The 18,840-nt window shown below is 36.9% G+C and overlaps 1 pseudogene across 2 annotated transcripts; it reads left to right on the top strand.

The window, feature by feature from the left end:
• The first annotated feature begins 304 nt into the window (after positions 1-304).
• On the top strand, positions 305-4,359 carry LOC149839143 (RING-H2 finger protein ATL73 pseudogene; annotated as a pseudogene). 2 transcript variants are annotated; one of them, XR_016431467.1, is made up of 2 exons: positions 305-1,328; positions 4,243-4,359. The product of XR_016431467.1 is annotated as an RING-H2 finger protein ATL73 pseudogene, transcript variant X1 (transcript). The 2 variants fall into 2 exon arrangements; XR_016431468.1 differs by lacking the exon at positions 4,243-4,359 and adding an exon at positions 1,725-1,825.
• The last annotated feature ends 14,481 nt before the right edge of the window (positions 4,360-18,840 follow it).

Here is an 18,840-nt window from a genome sequence, read left to right as displayed (position 1 = left end):
TATTATTATCTACCTAATTAATTTTATAAAATCTAAAAAATAATTAATTACATAAAAATTGAAAATTTGTTAATTATTATTATTTAGGCATGAGTTATTATTTCATATCCCCGACCCCAATTGTTTTGGGATGAAGGCGTAGTTGTTGTTGTAGGGTCAAGCTGGACCAACCCACTTTACATTGAGTCAATGGGCTGGGCCATGGACTGCTCTTCAAATCCTAGCTCGTTAAGAACCGGGCCAAAACCCAGTACCTAATAAACGAGCGGTGCCATCTTCGGACCGGGCCGGCCCGATGCCCACCCCTGAGCCAGTTAGTAGCAACACCAGTACCACCTTCTTACACCAGCAGTACATAAAGACAAACCAACCACCATCTCTCTCTCTCTCTCCGTCAACAGAACAGAGCCATGGAAGACGTTCTGCGGCCACCGGAATCCCTCCTCCCCACAAGAATTCCGGCGACTTGCTAGCACAAGAATTCGATCAGACTCTCTTATCCCGATCGAATGACGCAAAAGAGATGCCCATGCGACGTCTCCATCTGCCACGAATCTCTGTAGCAGCTCCTGCTAGAATACACACTAGAAGCCGAAAGAAGATAGCAGAAGAAGAAAAAACCCATTGATTTCCGACCTCTCCCTCCAATCCGATCGCTACCCGTTTCACAACTTGCAAAACCCACAAAAACCCACATCTCAGAATCCCCCGAAACCCTAGCGAGCCTCGCCGATTGATGAGCGATGGGAATCGGATGGCGGGTGTTGCTCGAGCCGGGCCATCCGACGGACGGGAGCAGCCAGCAGCAGCAGCAGCAGCAGCCGCGCGGCCCGTACGCAAGCGAGGCGAGCTTCGACACCAACATGGTGGTCATTCTGGCGGCGCTCCTCTGCGCGCTCGTCTTCGCCCTCGGCCTCAACTCTATCGTCCGGTGCGCGCTCCGGTGCGCCCGGAGGGAGGCGCCGGACTCCGGCGGCCGGAACCTGGAGACGGGCCTGAAGAAGAGGGCCCTCCGGGCGATTCCGGTGACGGAGTACTCCGGGGCGAACATTGCGGCGACGGAGTGCCCCATCTGCCTGGGGGAGTTCGCCCAGGGGGAGAAGGTCCGAGTACTCCCCAAGTGCAACCACGGCTTTCACGTCCGCTGCATCGACACGTGGCTCGGGTCCCACTCCTCCTGCCCCACCTGCCGGAACTCCCTCCTCTCTCCCGACGCCGCCGGCGGTAGACCCGGCAGAGACCGTCCGGACCAGGTGATCTCCGTCGTCGTTGCGACGCCGGCTAGGTAGCAGCTCGGCTGGAGCCTCCACTGTTTGCTCCAAGTTCTGGTAGGCTCTCTCTCTTTTCTTATTTTTTTTAATTAAAAATCTGTGGTATTTGAGGTGTATAAATATACGGGTATCGTACAGATTGGCGTATGTGAAGGAGGCCAATGCTCATTTTGTTATTTTTCTGTTTCGTACTCTGTTGTTGTTGTTGCTCTCTCTCTCTCTCTCTATCTACTGATAAAAGTGAAAAAGAGAAGAAATATCTTGGTTGTCCTTATCTTTAATTTTCTTTTATCATTTTCTTTCTGCTTTCTATGTGAGTTATGTGGGGGTAAACGCTTACAGGGAGTGTTGCATTGTTGGTTTGTGGTGTAACAAGTGAGCATAGAGGATCATCTGTCCTGCTTTTTACTAACCAAATTAAACCCTTCTTTTTTTCTGCTTTTCTGTTTTCAGATTTTCAGGAAAAGGAATTATGTGATGCAATATGTTATTGTTTTTATGTTTCTCTCTCATCCCCACATTGGTACCAACTTTTCATCTTTGCTTGATGCCATGAAAATATTGTGTTTTGGAAAACCAGCAATATTAGGTTTTTAACCAAAGGGAGGGTTTGATGTGAATGCAAACTTGTTCAGCATTACTGTTTGGCTTAAGCATAGAGTGGTGGACTAAAGGTATGCTTCATTGGTGATTTAGTGCTGACACCAAAGGCTCTTTTTGCTTTTATATTTCTGGTGCACAAAACAAAAATAAAGGGATAATTTGAATTTATGCACCAAAGAGACTAGAGATTTGCCAGTCACAAATGTCGTTGATATTTCGACAATGTAGAGTGATATTTTCAAAGGCCATGCTTGACTCACCGACTCTGCAAGTCAAACATTTTTTTTATTTAATTTATTAAAAACAAATATTTTATAAATATAAAATCATTTTTCAAAGAGTATATATATATATATATATATATATATATATATATATATATATATATATATATATATATATATATAAAGAAAATAACTGAACTGTCCTTGCAAAATGGCACGCCTCCGAAAATGCCTGTGTGTGTGTGTGTGGGGTCCAAATGATCTGAAAATTATATGTGCAGATCATGTTGACCAATCAGACCTCATGGATGGATTCAGCATAAGCTAGGAGCCTGCTTTTGGATCATGTGTTTTCGATGAGAAAACATGATTTTATGAGCTGAAAAAATATAGCACATTGTGGGCCATTGATTTTTCACAACTCATGAAATCATCCCTACATGATGTAATCAGACGATTTAAGAGCCTATTTCCACTAACCTAAACATGCAGATCATATTTGTAAGGTTAGTTTCATAAAAAAAAAATCTCATTTGTAGGTAATGGCGACAGATTGTTCTAGTCCCTTTTAAAAAAATGTACTTGCATGAGTTTAATGCTTAATCTTAAGATGTAGATGTCTTTATTATTACTTACTAAGAACCGTCAGCAAATCAATTTAACAAGAATTTTTTATTTTTAATTAATCAAGTTTTAGTGTAATACAAACTGTTGTTTAAACATTAAAAATATTTAAACCAATGCATGTTTTCTACTAAATAAAGTATAGAGATAACATCTATACATTTAGATTAAGTAAAAAAACACGTGTAGGTATGGTTTTTAGGGAAGGGAGACAGCCCAACCAAAGTAGAGTCCAAAATCTACAATGGATGATAATCGATGGCATTTCTTCTCTAAAGATCTAGTTTTTCATCGATTGGACTCTACGTATTGGATTTTTATCATTTATTTAATAAGCTACATGTTTTGGATTATGAATTTTTAATGTTAAGATGCATTTTTCAAAGCTCTAAAAATCAAAGGCCCACAATTGTAAAGTTTAAAATGCAATGCAGTGTGAGCGGTCGATTTTTAACATTTGGAAAAACATGTCTATATGTCTGTAAAACATGTTTTTTATTAAATAAATTATAAAGAATAAACATATGAGGTCTAATCAATGAGATGCTCAAGCATTGGACAAGGGGAGCCTTTTGATCATGATTGGTTCTAGATTTTTGACCTTTCTTTGTTTGGACGATTTTCTTTCTTAGTTTTTTAAAAAAGGTCTTTGATAGTTTGGAAGAGAAATGGTTTGAAACTTACAATGACAGCGGGGTGGTTGTAAGGGTGTTTAGAAGAAGACATCAGATCAAACCCGTGTTGAGCTACATAAGGCAGGTTGGTTGTGGGCCTACACAAGGTTTTTCTCTCTTTTTTATATATATAGTTTGATCCTGTTCAAAATTAATACTAGCTAATTTAATAATGTTTTTCTCTCTTGGCTTTTTCAGTGTTCATGCTCCGATATTTTGGTTGTAAAGAAAAAAGTAGAGCTAAATAAATAGCTCGTAAACTGCTTCAAAGGGACAAAGTTTTTCGCGATTTTATTTAATCTGAACTCATAAATGTGCTTATTAAAAATACATGTTTTAGATTAGGCATTTTTTGTGTTTAAATGCTTATTTAGACATCTCATATTGCACCAAAACTTAAATTGAGGTTTCTCATTAAATGCATGATGCCTTTAGTGAATAGGCAATGATGAATACATTTACAGGTTTGGATTAGGCAAAAAAAAAGAAGCTGGCAATTGTGATGGACGGATGCAAACTGTTTAGAAGCTTTTATATATATATATATATATATATATATATATATATATATATATATATATATATATATATATGTTCAGAGTCATCCATTTATTACATCAAATGGTTTTTCATGAACAAATCTAGTAAATAAGTGGATCAGTGTGCAGACAATGTGTAGAAAAAAACAGTATATCTCCTGTCTACTCTGTTTTACCATCTCTGTAGTTGCTGCTGCCTCTTTTTTCTTTTGGTCCGTTTCGTTTCATGCACACCTCGTGAATGGTTGCTCTGTTGCATTTGAAAGTTTTGCGTTTGGGGCTCTGATATCACGTGACCACCGTGCAGAGCGTCTCTTTTACTTCCTGCATGTGCACACGACGTGGACGTTTGGATCATGAAAATCTGATGGTCTTGATTTATCACCTTTTCCCAAGATTTGTCTCTGCATGAAATGTGGGCCCCCATTTCCGCTTTCGTCGTTTCCCAAGGATGCATTGTTTCAGACCAGGAGCAATAACATTTTAACTTTAAACCTATTGCTTGCATGCAAGGTAAATGCTTCAATAAACCAAAATAAAAAATAAAAAAAATAGCTTAAACTTAATTTTTTAAATATTATTTTAATGGTTTTTAACACTTGTCATGTTCTGATTGGCACATTAATTTTTGGTCGATTCAGAGCGATACACTTCGAGGGTATCGGTATCGGCCTGAATCGTTCGCTAAACAACGGTATCGGTACTCACAACATTGGTTTTATCATGACATGCATCATATTGTTACAATGGAGAGTTGCATGCTGTATTTAGGAAGGATGAATATTGCTCGCCCAAAAAAAATCTATTGATTCTCTCGTGACATGATTTATATGTCACAGCCGTACCATTTATACATTCACCAACCCTGTCTCCCTTTGGTTTCACAGCAAAAAGTTGACTCGACTAGATTTGCATGAACTTGGTGAAAAGATAAGGTGCAATTTGATTGCACAAATATTTGCATTAAGCACCTGATCACCCCTCATCTTTCCTGGGAGCCAATTGTGGGGCCCATGGAGGGCAATCAGGTTTTTAATGCACAAACATATTTGTGCAATCATATTGCACCCCATCGGGACTCATGAACTTGGACCCAATTTTAGCTAGGGATGGCAGTGGACCGGAGCTAGGGACAAGGTCTCCACCCGGCCCCATCTCAAAATTCTGCCCTCCATTCCTGCACAGGTTTTGATTTTAACCTCACTTTATCTCTGTTTCATGTCCTCCATCCCTAGTTCAAACGGGCTGAGGCAGGGTGGGGTCTCATTTCTTCCCAATCCACTGTCATTCCTAAAGGCATTTTAGTTATTTTACTAACTGGGATGGGACAGGGGTAGGGATGGCAGTGGACCGGGGGAAAGCGGGGCCCCGCCCCGTCTTGCCCCGTTTGGACCGGGGATGAAGGGTGTGAAACGGGGATGGAGTCAGGGACAAAGGTTAAAATCCATCCCGTTTGGGGATGGATGTACCCTTTTCCCCGCCCGCCCCGTCCCTGCCACTTTTCCCCGCCCTGCCTCATCCCCATTTGAACCTGGGATGGAGGACATGAAACGGGCATGAAGGCGGGGGTGGAGGTTAAAATCCATCCCCGTCGGGGATGGAGGTTCTAATCTTGAGGCGGGGCGGGGTTGGATACCTTGTCCCCCGTCCCACCCCACTGCCATCCCTAGGCAGGGGCGAGGGCGGGAAAAAGCATAAATCGATCCCTGCCTTCATCTCTGCCCAGGTTTTTATTTTAACCTTCTTCATTCCCTTTTCATGTCCTCTATTTCCGATCCAAACGGGGCAAGGCAGGGCGGGGTCCCATTTTCCTCCATTGTCATCCCTAATTTTAGCATTCTTTGTGATCAGAAACAGAAACCCAAGTTGGGTTTTATTCTATTTTTTTTTTCACTTCATTGGACCAGTCACGTGACTTGTCTTCTTTATTTCCTATATTGTTTGTGATGATTGACTCAAAAGTGCCTATATAAGAAGGGCAACCTCTATAATACTCTATTATGGTTTTCATGGACAAAGAATTCAAAAGAATATAATCCCACAACTATTTTTTTGAAATGACTTTATGTGGTACTAGATCTCCACTTCTTTGAAATTATAGATCCACTACCTTAATTGCCTAGACAGTGTGCGATTTGGTAGGAGATTTTTGTAGGCCCCAAAGTGTAGCATCATTATCTATATACTGTGATGGCTCAGCCTTCTTGGTTAGTGGTGATAGTAGGGGAGTGTCAACAGGTCAGGTTTACCCAGACCCGACCTGGACCAAACAATATAGGGTTTGGGTATGGTGATAAATAAGAAAACCCAATTAAGACTTATATCTGGACCTGAAGGTCCGATTAATACACGAATCTGGGTATAGTTTGTGAAATTTTATACCAGACCCAGGCCCGACCCGAATTCAAATTAAGATCCACAATTTTTCAATGTAAAATGAAAAAAAAATTGATATTATCCGTAGGCCCAATCCTCTTTTAGCATCAACATATCTTCAGGGCATGTTTGGGCATCACATGAATGTTGACAAAGTTCATGAACCATATTAATTCCAGTGATTTTGGACATGACAAAGTTCATAAACTCTAATGTCCCAAAGAAAGCCTAAATTTACCCAGTTTTGGTTGGCCATTTTTTTTTAAAAGATGAACCCACAAGTTGGGATGCAAACAGGTCGGGTTTGGGAAGGGACTTTTGCAAATTTTTGCTATCCAAACTGAACTGATCCGACTCTCCAATGTATTTTGGGATCTGAAGCCCAACTCATTTGCATCCCTACCCACCAGGATCAAACCCTAATTGGTTTCATTCTATAGTGAACCTTTCCCACAATGATGATTCATATTTGTCTCCTTTGAACCTTTGCCAAGAACAGGGTCACTTAATGAGCCCACCCCCTGCGAGGTAAACCCTAGGTGGGGTCACAGAAACTCAAGCCCTCGCTAGGCCCACCAGTTAAAAGCACTTGCACAACCAACGAAATTCAACCTGGAATAAAGAGGTCAGCACCTTCTTAGCAAGCCTGCTGCAGAGACCAGATCAGGTGATCTGCCAAATCACTTGAAAGACTGCTGCCACTCTGGTAAGGCATGATTCATGTTTGTCATAGGTTTGATCATAGAGAAAATCAAACTTGTGACATCCAGGGCCTTAGGACATGGTTATATCTTGTGGTATATCAATGAACCCTTATGAATTTAGAAGCATGCCTATATATCTCAAGCAAATTTTTACATGCCCTAAGCTGGTTGGATCTCCATCCACTGATACTAAGTTTTTTGTGTGCCTAGTGGAAAGAACCCGGTTGTGGGTCACAACCTAGAAATTCATTTTTGAGTTGTATGACACATTATTCTTTATGTGGGGCAACCTATGGTTATAAGGATAGGTAAACTTTCTTTTTTAGATTCTAGAACATGCAAGGATGCTCATAAAAGTTGTTTAAAAAAGTTGGAGCTTCTACATCACACTAAGGTTGGGTGACTAACAACCAACTGCTACCACCAAGAGGGTTCTCATCATTCTTCTTGACCTCAAGTCCTTTGTTTGTGCCTGCCTTTTATTATATTGAAAATTTTCTTTTAAAAGCCAACCTTCTGCCCCTAATTTCAAAAAAGGATGATGAAGTAAATGACACTAATTTTTAGCATAATACAGTAACTGCTGAGAAACTAGAAAATATAACAAACATGACTAATTTACTGTTTTCTTGAGAGTTTTATTCTTTTGTTTGGTCGAAATCATGGTACCTAATTTTTTTGTCAAGAGACAACTTACACAAGTGGTTTGACCAAGATGCCTATTTTTTCAGGTGCCAAAGGGTAAAATCATCAAAAAAAAAAATCAATTGGCTAGATTTGTTATATTTTTGGGTTAAGTTGGCCATGTTTTGTCATGTTTTTTTTGTTTAGACCAAAACACATGTTAAAAGAGTGTCATTCAAGTCTTTGTCAATTTAAAAAATGAGCCTGAATTTCCTGATATAACTATTTTATTTTATGAGGATGAATATTTTTGAATTCTAAAGGAAAACATGAAAAAAAACATGCAATGCATGCGCGCATACACGCACACACACCTCTTAAAATGATGGATGTTAATTTGAGGCTCATTTTTTTAAAATTAGAGGCAAAAGGTTGACCATTAAATAAGTTTTTCTCTATCATATTTTGTTATGTTGTGGGTAGGAAATTGCAGACTTACATGTAGAACTGCAAGAATTACTTTCCTTAAATCACACTTAAGAATCTTCTATGTGAACTTTGTTGGATGTCAGAAGAGATAAAAAGTTAATTCAAAGGAGAAAACAATATGGGGACCACTCTTTTATGGAGTATTTTTGGACTTTGATGACGTGAAATAGTCTCATATTGAAGAATCTCAAAAAGTTTGTGGGCTTTATAACCTACATGGAGATTCTATCACTTGTTCCAAAGAACAAGGGGATGGGGTGCCTATCACACACACGCGTGCGCGCACACGCCTGCCGCCCCGTGTCGAGCTAAGCCGGTTCAAGTTCGGGTAATTGGCTCTTTAGGGTCATAAATGGTAAGGGGTCTCTTCCACGTTTTAGTACCTGTTCAGGGGTTATAAAATGTGGCTAGAGGGCTGCAGTTATGGATATATACAGACGAAGACGCAAGTGACTATGGCATTTTATTTTTTTTTCTCTCTCTCATTTTCTTGTGGGTGTTTCCCGAAAAGGGGAGTTCTGTATCAGTCGTTCGTTGAGGTTGTCGTCAAAGAGCGATCTATCATCGGAGTGCACTGACTCAGATCGCCGAGGCTATTGTATCCTGGGGGGAGGACATCGAACCTTTTTTGCACCGTATGTGGGGAAAAATCTTCTCTAAGAGGAATATTCTTATATGCCTTAGCCTTTTGCAGAATAATATGTTTTTTTTGTTATTTTTATTCTTTTCAATGCATATGTTTGATCTGTTGTTTGTGTTTGGATTTTGGTTTAAAACCGTATATGACATGCTTGAACCCTGTTACGATTTGAATCAAATGTTTTATTTGCATATCATGTTATTTGCAAATCTAATTTACAACATGATACTGTTTTTTATTCTAACAGTCTTAGAGAAGATTCGAATCATGTCAATTTCATCCAGTTTTATACCGAAAATAGACATGTCTGGTATGCCTGAAAAATTTGTCGGTCAGAATTTTAAGCGTTGGCAACAACGTATGAAAATCTGGTTCACAACTATAGGCTTGTTATCCGTTCTAGAGTTCGATTGCCCTTTAATTTTTGAAATTGGTCATGATCCCGCAACTGTTACTGCGGTTGTAGAGTGGAAAGAAAAGGATGGTATATGTCGTGGTTGCATTCTGTTGGCTCTGTTTGACGTATATAGTTTCTCATCTATCACTGCTAAATCCCTATGGGATCAACTTGACAAAAAGTACAATACCGAAGACCAAGGTCTTGAGAAGTACTCGATTGCCATGTTTCTGAAATATCAGATGGTTGAGGGCAAGTCGGTCACTGAACATTCATATGAGTTTCTGTTATTGCTTCATAGTTTGGCTAAAGCTGATATGAAACTTTCTGAGAAGTTTCAAGTAATGACCATCGTGGAAAAATTTTCTAAGTCTTGAGTAGATTTTAGCACGTCTCTCAAGCACCGTAGAGAAAAGATCTCTATGGATGATCTTATGGTAACCATAGCCATTGAGGAAGAGCATAGGAGTCAGAAACAAGTTGTGATGCCATCTGAACAACCTAAAGTGAACATGATGTCCGGATCCTTTAAGTGCAAGGGATAAAAAGCTAAACCTGCAGTGAAAAATCAATTTAAACCTAAGGCCAAAATCCAAAAAAAGACAAAGAACAAACCTTGCTGGAACTGTGGACAGGTTGGGCATTGGGCCAAGGAATGTCCTTTCAAAAAGGCCAAATCTTATGGGACCATGGATGGTACTCCTCAAGTCAATATGGTGACTGAGGTCATTGGGACCAATGTTAGATATATTTCTGTCAACCCGCAAATCTATCATGTTTATGAGTCAACTGAGTAGTTGGTTGACACTGGGGCAAATGTGCACGTTTATGCTGATAAGTCCGTCTTTGTCTCCTATCAGGCTGCTGCAGACAGATCCGTGACTATGGGCAACTCTACGGCTATAAAGGTGTTGGGGATTTGATGCGTGAATCTGAAGTTTCTTTCAGGACGAGTTTTATTTTTACACAGAGTGCACCATGTGCCTGTAGTTAGAAGAAATATTTTAAGTGCTTCATGTCTAGTTAGAGAGGGTTATGGGTTTAATTTTAAATGTAATAAAGTTGTTATTTTACATTCTGAAACATTTATTGACAAGGGGTATTTAGATGATGGTTTATTTAAACTTCGTGTTGAACATGCTTGCAATAATAAATTAGAGAATGATGTTTCTTTTGATTCATTGTCTAATATTGCTTATAATATAAAATCATCCGATTTGTGGAATAATAGATTGGGTCATGTGAATTTTAATTCTGTAAAACACATGATGAACTTGAAGATGATTCTTGAATATTTCATAGATAAAACTAAAAAATATGAAGTTTGTGTGCAAGCAAAACAATGTAGAAAACCATTACATACGATTGTTAGAGATTTTGAAATATTGGATCCGGTGCAAACAAATTTCTGTGAGTTTAATGGAGTGTTGTCTAAAAATCAATAAAAGTACTTTATCACTTTTATAGATGATGACACTAAATACTGCTATGTGTATCTGCTAAAATCAAAAGATTAAGCTTTTGATAAGTTTCTTATTTTTAAAAATGAAACAAAAACACAAACTGGTAGAAAACTTAAAATATTGAGGTCTGATATATGTGGTTTAATATACGTCTAACAAACTTGATGAATATTGTTGATCTGTTGGCATAATTCATCAGTTTATCGCTCTATATTTTTCTCAATCTAATGAGATTGCAGAAAGAAAGAATAGAACCTTAACTAACACGATAAATACTCTACTTGGGAGTTCTGTATTACCTACCTATATATGGGAGGATACTCTGAATACGGCTTTCCATATTCTAAATAGAGTTCTCTAGAAGCATAAGGATAGTAACTCATTTGAACTCTAGAGAAATAAGAAATCTAGCTTAAAATACCTCAAAGTGTGGTGGTGCCTTATAAAGGTACTTGTCCCAGAGCACAACATGAAGAAGTTGGGTCCTAAAATTATAGATGTTGTCTTCTTGGGTTATGTAGAGAACAACTATGCCTATAAGTTCTTAGTAATTAAGTCTGAGATAACTTATATAGATGTAAACTTTATTGTTGAGCTTCGAGAAACTACATTCTTTGAGGATGTATTTCTCATGAAAGTTGGTGTACCTCAAAATATTTCTTCTTCAGATGTACCTTCAACTTCTGGTTCAATTTCCGAACATGTGGAAAGAATGACAGATGTGGGGGGTGAGCCATCTTGTTCCCACTCTGGACCAATTGAGTCTGATAAAGTGATTGAACCAAGAAGGAGCAAGAGACTACGAATTACCAAAGATTTGAGAAGTGATTATATCATTTACCTTATCGAGGATGATCCTCCCACTTTCCAAGATGCAATGGCTTCACCTGAAGCAAGGCATTAGAAAGAAATCATAAAGAGTGAAATGGACTTCATTGTCTCTAGTGGCACTTGGAAATTGATTGACCTCCCTCGTTGTAGCTCTACTAGTGGGTGCAAATGGATCTTTAATAAGAAGTTAAAACCAGATGGATTCATTGATAAGTACAAGGCTAGACTGGTTGCCAAGGGGTTCAAACAAAGGAATGAATAGATTATTTTGACACATATTGTCTGGTTACACGAATGACCACAATTAGAGTGCATATTTATATTATCATAATTTCTCATAATCATCAGCCAAATAGATATCTACATTCTCAATGTTCACAGACATGCTCAACTTTTTTGCCATATTAAGATTTGTAGAACAGCTATAACGCTTTTAAAAAATCTAATCTTTTAAAACTTTCACATTTTGAAAATTTTGAGATAGTTTTTTTAAAACATTGATTAATTAAAACTTTTCAAAATATAATTTATCAACGAGTTTAATAATGTCTACATTCCAAACATACCAAATGCTAGAGGCACCGCATGTACTAGCAATAGGTCTAATACGGAACCACTCATAATCCAACCTGATTGGTTTTTATTACACATGAAAAATCCTAACAAAAACCAAGTCTTTAAAAACTGTGATGAAAAAACAACTCATTCTCAAAATGATTAACATCTTAGGCAGAATTATGAGATAAATAATTAAAGATAAGTTGTGTGGTAGAATTTGCAAACCAGTCAAAAATAAGGAAAAAGCGAGCATTCACAGAGTTCTACCATTCCAAAACATTCAAATTTAACAATTGTTACAAGTTTTTTTAAATAAGAAAATAAAATAAGCAAAGACTAAACTCTTGAAGGATCGTCATCGCGCTAGCAGTGAGCCCCAGTGGATGTTGCTTAACTCACCCCTCACATTACTTGTCCAGAACAATATATATAAATGTTGTTGGGCATTAATTCAGCTTGCCCAATAGGAAACCAATACCCAACTTAAGTAAAATAGATCAAGTATTCAAAGGTATAAACATGATGCTTCATACATCCTTAATCAAGTGATGGACGAGGATAAACATCTCATCAAATCATTCATTCAAGCAAACATACATAATACTCACAAGGAACAAGTAAAATCTTTATGCATTCATAATTCAAGTATAACTCATATCCATACATGTATCACACATTATGTCATTATGTGACATTCCACTAGCATTTGCACTTATGCGGATGCCCATATGTAAATAATATTTATCAATTGTGTTATGCTCATATACACATGCATTCTTTGAGTGATGATTTAACATATTTGCATGTAATTGCATTCATCAAACACCATGCCCACACACACTAGAATACAACAATTTCATCATGCTCATATTCACTAACATGTATTCTAACTGAACAACATGCTTCAATTGTGTTGTCAATATGTATGAAAATAAGAATTAAAAAAAGTGTTGTTAAGATACTAATGCATTATTTCTTTTGAATTATTTAAACTCATCTAGTACAAATGAGGGTATAGCCGCCCGAAAACAATCATCGGGTGTTTATTATGTTATGTGTTTTAGTATTTCTCCAAAAGGCTTAACAGGACTTATCTTGTGTGATCAACCCTGCAGTCCAGTGGTTGAGAGATGAAATCATGGTCCTTGTATCAGCCTTGACTTGATACATCGTTGGACTAAAATCGGGCATGCACCCCTAACTTTGCAAAGTTATAATACTATCGCTTAGGACTCGTGGGTAAACTTGTTCCCCTAACCTCCATGAGACGCAGACGAGAGGATCCTCTAGCCCTCTGTAAGTTTTTAATATTTCATGAGGCTTGTATCGCCTATCCTTTCTCAGGTGGAACTCAAGAGACTAACATTTTGTGAGATTGAGACAGACCCAGTTATCTCAAGAGTTCGAATCACCGACGCCTTAAAATGGACTAATTATCCAAGGCTATCTTTCATTAAGGTCATAGGTCACAATTTCACTAGCATTAATTCTTTGATGATCATGTGCATCTTGCATCCAAAGATAGCCTAAGTTTACATATTTTTTACACACCACTTGCTCTTATGCATGATTCATTTCATAATTAATTTATGCTCTTATGCATTATTCATAATGCAATTTTTCATACCCCTTATGCATGATTCATTCATAGCATGCTCACTTTATACATTATGCTCTAATGCATGACATACTTAATTCATACAATAATCATATGATATGTATATCATATTTCTACACAAGACATGTTGCATAATCATTCATGTCATTCAAGCATCATGAAATCATGGCTTTACCCCAAGCACATGCATAACCTTTGGCTTAAGCGTGATTTCAAATGAATCTTCAAAAACACTTCATGTTTTCGTTACTCTAAAGTCATGTCAAGCATGACCTCAATATCACAACAAGAAAAATACTTCTAATCACATTCATTCATTTATTCATGCAATTGCATGACTCTAAACTTCACAATTATATATCAATGAAAGAGACATGATACTTCATATGCCTATTCATGCATTTGCAAGACTCTGAACTCTATTCACATTACATGATTCTTTTATCATGCCACTTACTCTTACATATCATTTATTTCGACATTCTTTCAATGTCATTGCGCATATTTATAGGCATTGCATTGCTCAATACCTTATGAGTGTGTACGCTCATTCTTGCATCAATTTTTTATGTGTACCTATTAATAACATATGCTAAGCATACATAAATCAATATCATCATATAAATTTATTTCTCATACTTAAATCTGATTTTCAGATATGAGCTCTTATTTACTCAAATCTGAAATTTAGGATTTATGCAGTTACATACAAGAATTTGAATTTCTTGTTGTGCATAAATACAGAATCCAACCGATATATATATATATATATATATATATATATATATATATATATATATATATATATATATATATATATCAAACCTTCCAAAACTGGAATTTATATATGCACATGTACACCTTAAAACTAAAATTTATACATGCATGCATATGTACACCTTAAAACTAAAATTTATACATGCATGCACATGTACACCTTCAAAACTGAAATTCATACGTGCACATGTAAACATTTAAATCTGGAATTTATATATGTTTAAAATTATATTAAAAACTACACTTAATCACAAACACACACACCATAGTGAAAACAGCCTTTCCAAATCATAATTTACCAATTTGGAAAATATTATTTCATGTACATTTAAGCTTCTTCAAAAACCCAATATATATATATCATAACCTCCAATTAAAACTGAATATATAATCATGAAAACATTGCTAAAATATGCTCCAAAAGTCATGTTTCAAATCTAATTTTTTTCTCACTCAAGCATTTTGTCAAATACTTGGCATATGGGCACAAATCCCAATGCAAAACAAAATTCCAACATGCATAATGATTATAACAGAATTTTATATGCATTATAAACTAACTCACCTAACTAATCAATATTTTAAGCATATAATCATCTACATTATTCATTTAGCACATAACACATCTAATTAGGCATACATAACACTTAAATATACATTAGAAACCTAATTAGTTATGAATTAATTAGAAACCAGCGATGTGCTTCTCCAGCTCTGCAATATAAAGAATGTTCAAAAGAAAGTAGTAAGTTACAATAATTTCATGAAGGTAGTGTCTTGGGTCAGGTTTAACTACTTCAAATTTAGATGGAGAAAGAGAAAAGGGTGCAACAGCAGCCAATGAGACGTGTGCAGGAAGCATATACTTGTAAATCTAACAATACGATGAATATAAAAATATTATCAAAGAAAGGAAGGATATCAAGAGTGCAACCAAACAGAGGAAAAATAAGCAAGACGCTTTGCCAACAGGATTTGGTTTCTTCTCTCTTTTCAACATCTAAGCGGATTAACATGTATTTCTTAATCTTATTAACATTTGTATTTATCGTTCAAATGTCTAAACATATATATTATAAAATTTCTTAAATGTTTTATATGTGGTACCATGGTGTAGATATATTTACAGATAACATAATGTTTAAATGGGTCAGCTGGTTGCGGTTCCTTGAACCCGAAGCCAGCAGAAAGCAAAATAGTCTACAGTTTTTTAACCTGTAGCCACTTCTATTCCAAATTGTGAACCAGGTTGGTTCAGGTCAACCCATTAGGACATGATTCAGGCCAGGTGCCTTAGTATCAAGGAACACAACACAATATGCTTCTTAGTTTGATTTTGTTTTTTTATAACCATAGTGAACTCAAGATTATTCAAGCCTTTGAGTTACATGTGTTACACAGCTTAACAAAGTATAAAAAGGAAAATAAGCTACATAAATTCAAATAGCAGTAGCAGCAGCATCAATATAGTAGTAGAAAAAGTAACAATACAGTAACCGTGTTACTATAGTTATTATCATTACTGCTCGTCTGTCTACTACTACAACTGCTAAGAAATATTAATAAAACTATACTAATGACACCAATAACAACAACACAAAGAGCATGAATCTTCCAAAACTCATATCAGTTTCATTGCTGAAGTTAATTACCGCTACTTTAGCAATGTGCTCTCTTTGACAAGTAAAGGGCCTCCGAGGTTCCCAAAATCCAGAGACTACAGAATGTTGAATTTGGACATTTTCAGGCATCTGGAACAAAGAAAAGAACCATTAAGAAAACCAGAGAACAATAGAGGTTTCTATATTCATGCACTGTAGTGATGGATGAAGAGGCATTGCATTCTTTTTTTATATATATATATATGAGAGCAAGATGATAATGGTTATTGTTGACAAATTCTGATATTAGGATAGCATATACCATCTCCCCAATATAAGTGCTTGTTGACAAATTTTGTCCGTATGAACTGGAAATCAAAAGGAAGAAACCTAGAAATAAATCCAAAAGAAAAACTAGCATCTGTATTTAAAAGCATCAGAACAACAAACAAAGAAAAACATTGGAAGAATACATTCATTTTTACTTGGTAGTGGAAGTTCTTAGGTCAATGTTTGGTAGCATCAGGTTATACAGTTCTTTGCCCATAATTTCATCATCACAGGTATATGTGTTGGGTCCAGCCCTATCCCTCATTAATGGTGTGGGGAAGTGGAATAGCCACCCACTACTTCTCATTAATGCAAAAGAAGTTGAAGGGCCAGCCCTATTCCTCCATTAATGATGTGGAGAAGTGAAATAACCACCCACTTTCCATTAATGCAGAAAGTTGAAAGTTCAAAACTCCTTCGATTTCTGAAATGAGTCTAGAAAGCTCACATCTAGAAGACTTTATGCCATCTATAAATAGAGGTGCAGAGGCTGTATGTGATTGGGAGAAGAGCAGAGTACTGTGAGCAGAGTGGCTGTGTGCAGCGTGCAGAAATAGAAGAAGAGAGAGAGAGAGAGAGAGAGAGAGAGAGAAGAGAAGAAGAGGAATGAAGAAGGTTCATCACCACACTTAAATATACATTAACACATGCTACAACTTCAAAATCCCTAATCATGGTTTTTACAAGTAGGATATAGGTAACCTACCTTAAGAACACAAAATTCTTAAAAAAATTGGATGAAGAAGGTGGGTAAATCACCAAATTGGTGGGTGATGGTGTTCTACCAAGCAAATTGGTGGTAGTCTCCAAAAATCTCCAAGAACGGCATCCTGCATGAAAATAAGTGAGAGAAGAGAGAAGATGGGGTCCGTTTTTTAGGGTTTCTCCAACAAAACGCAAGCAAGGAGGTCGATTTTTCCTCAAATGGGTGCTAAAGCCTAAAAATCTCTATTTTTAAATTGTTTTTAATCACAACCAATCACGAAATCAAATATTTGACTCGTGTCGGAGTTCGCAAAATAAAAAATGCACATTTGTAAAATTTAAAATTGCTTAAAATGTTGCAGGTCTTACAACATATTGTGTCCATAGCTTCAACCTTTTAAAGAAGCAATCAACCAAAAATCAATAAGCAAATACCCAAAAATCAAATTAGTAAAAGGACAAACTCATAAAAACAAAAATCAAAATGCTATCAATAGGTTATAGTCTTGAGCAACACCATAAATCACTAAAGGGGCTTGGCAATAAAAATGACGATTTTAATAGTATGCGGGTTTGCATTATAAAATAGTTTCACAAAAAATTTAAGATTAATCATAAGCACAACAGATCAACTAAATATTAGACATAGTTTGAACATGTCACAGGAAATAAACATAGGCCACACATAAAAATTGAAGAAAGTCCAACGATCCAGATGACAAGTTTTGTTATAAATATATTTGAAACGAAGACTGAGAGGATAATATACATGTGATTATGGAGAAATATAACTCATAAAGCTTACTCATGTGAATGTTACAAGGCATGATGGTGATGGTGATATACACATTAGTTTTAGTGAACCTTGGCCTCCCTATACAAAACTTTTTTTTTTTTGAAAGGCCCTATCAGATATCTCTTAAGCCCCATGTGGCAGAGGGATTCGAACCTCGGCCTTCAGCTTGGCACAGGACTCTGCTTACCACATGGGATACCACCTCGGTGGTCTGCCTATACAAACTTGAACCTCAATCATTGATGTTAAATGTACCAAGGTACACTTACACCCAACTAGACCATGGCTACTGTCCAATTCTGTCAAACTCATACCTAAACTTGGATCTAATCATAACAGGTTGGACAGCCAGACCAGTTTTAGTGGACCTAAAGTATGCAAGTCTGCCCACATACAAACCTAGGTTTGACTTCTCAAAGTTAGGTTGGTCGTATATGTCTGTCCAGCTCCAGCTTAAAAGTTTACCATGGGTCAGTCAAGTGTTTGAAGAGAAATTATATGGAATTGACTGAGCATGGCCGTGGTCCATGCCTTTACCCAGAAGCAAAGTCACCCACTAATCCCGCTCTGGGTCTCGAGAGGCAGGACCTACCGTTTTATACAATCCGCATTAAAAGAATCAGCCGATTCTTGGTTTAAAAAAGCTGACGCCTTGTTAATTAAGTTGCATAATCTATCAAAAAAAGAAAAAATGAGATAAACCAGGATAACTATGTAAGCTATATAGAGATTATAACTCATGATCTCAGATTTATCTTTTTTTTTTTTTATGGATAAGTTGGTCCATTCAAAAAAACCTGTTTTATATAAATAAAAATGGTCCTTTTTTTTCTCATCAAAATCTCATACATAGGGTGACATCACCCATGTTACAAGCCTTTGACTGCTTGGTCAAACTTGGAAATTCCAAGTGGCGGTGCTTTTCTCCCTTTATTTAACTACGGATATAAACAGGTCACACTTAGGGGTGTCAACGGGTTGGGTTTGGTTCAAACT

Source organism: Nuphar pumila, chromosome 4, assembly GCF_984573655.1.
Source record: "Nuphar pumila chromosome 4, dmNupPumi1.hap1.1, whole genome shotgun sequence".
NCBI classification, from domain to species: domain Eukaryota; kingdom Viridiplantae; phylum Streptophyta; class Magnoliopsida; order Nymphaeales; family Nymphaeaceae; genus Nuphar; species Nuphar pumila.
Note: the sequence above shows the minus strand (reverse complement) of the source record. Positions and strands in the feature narration are given on the sequence as shown.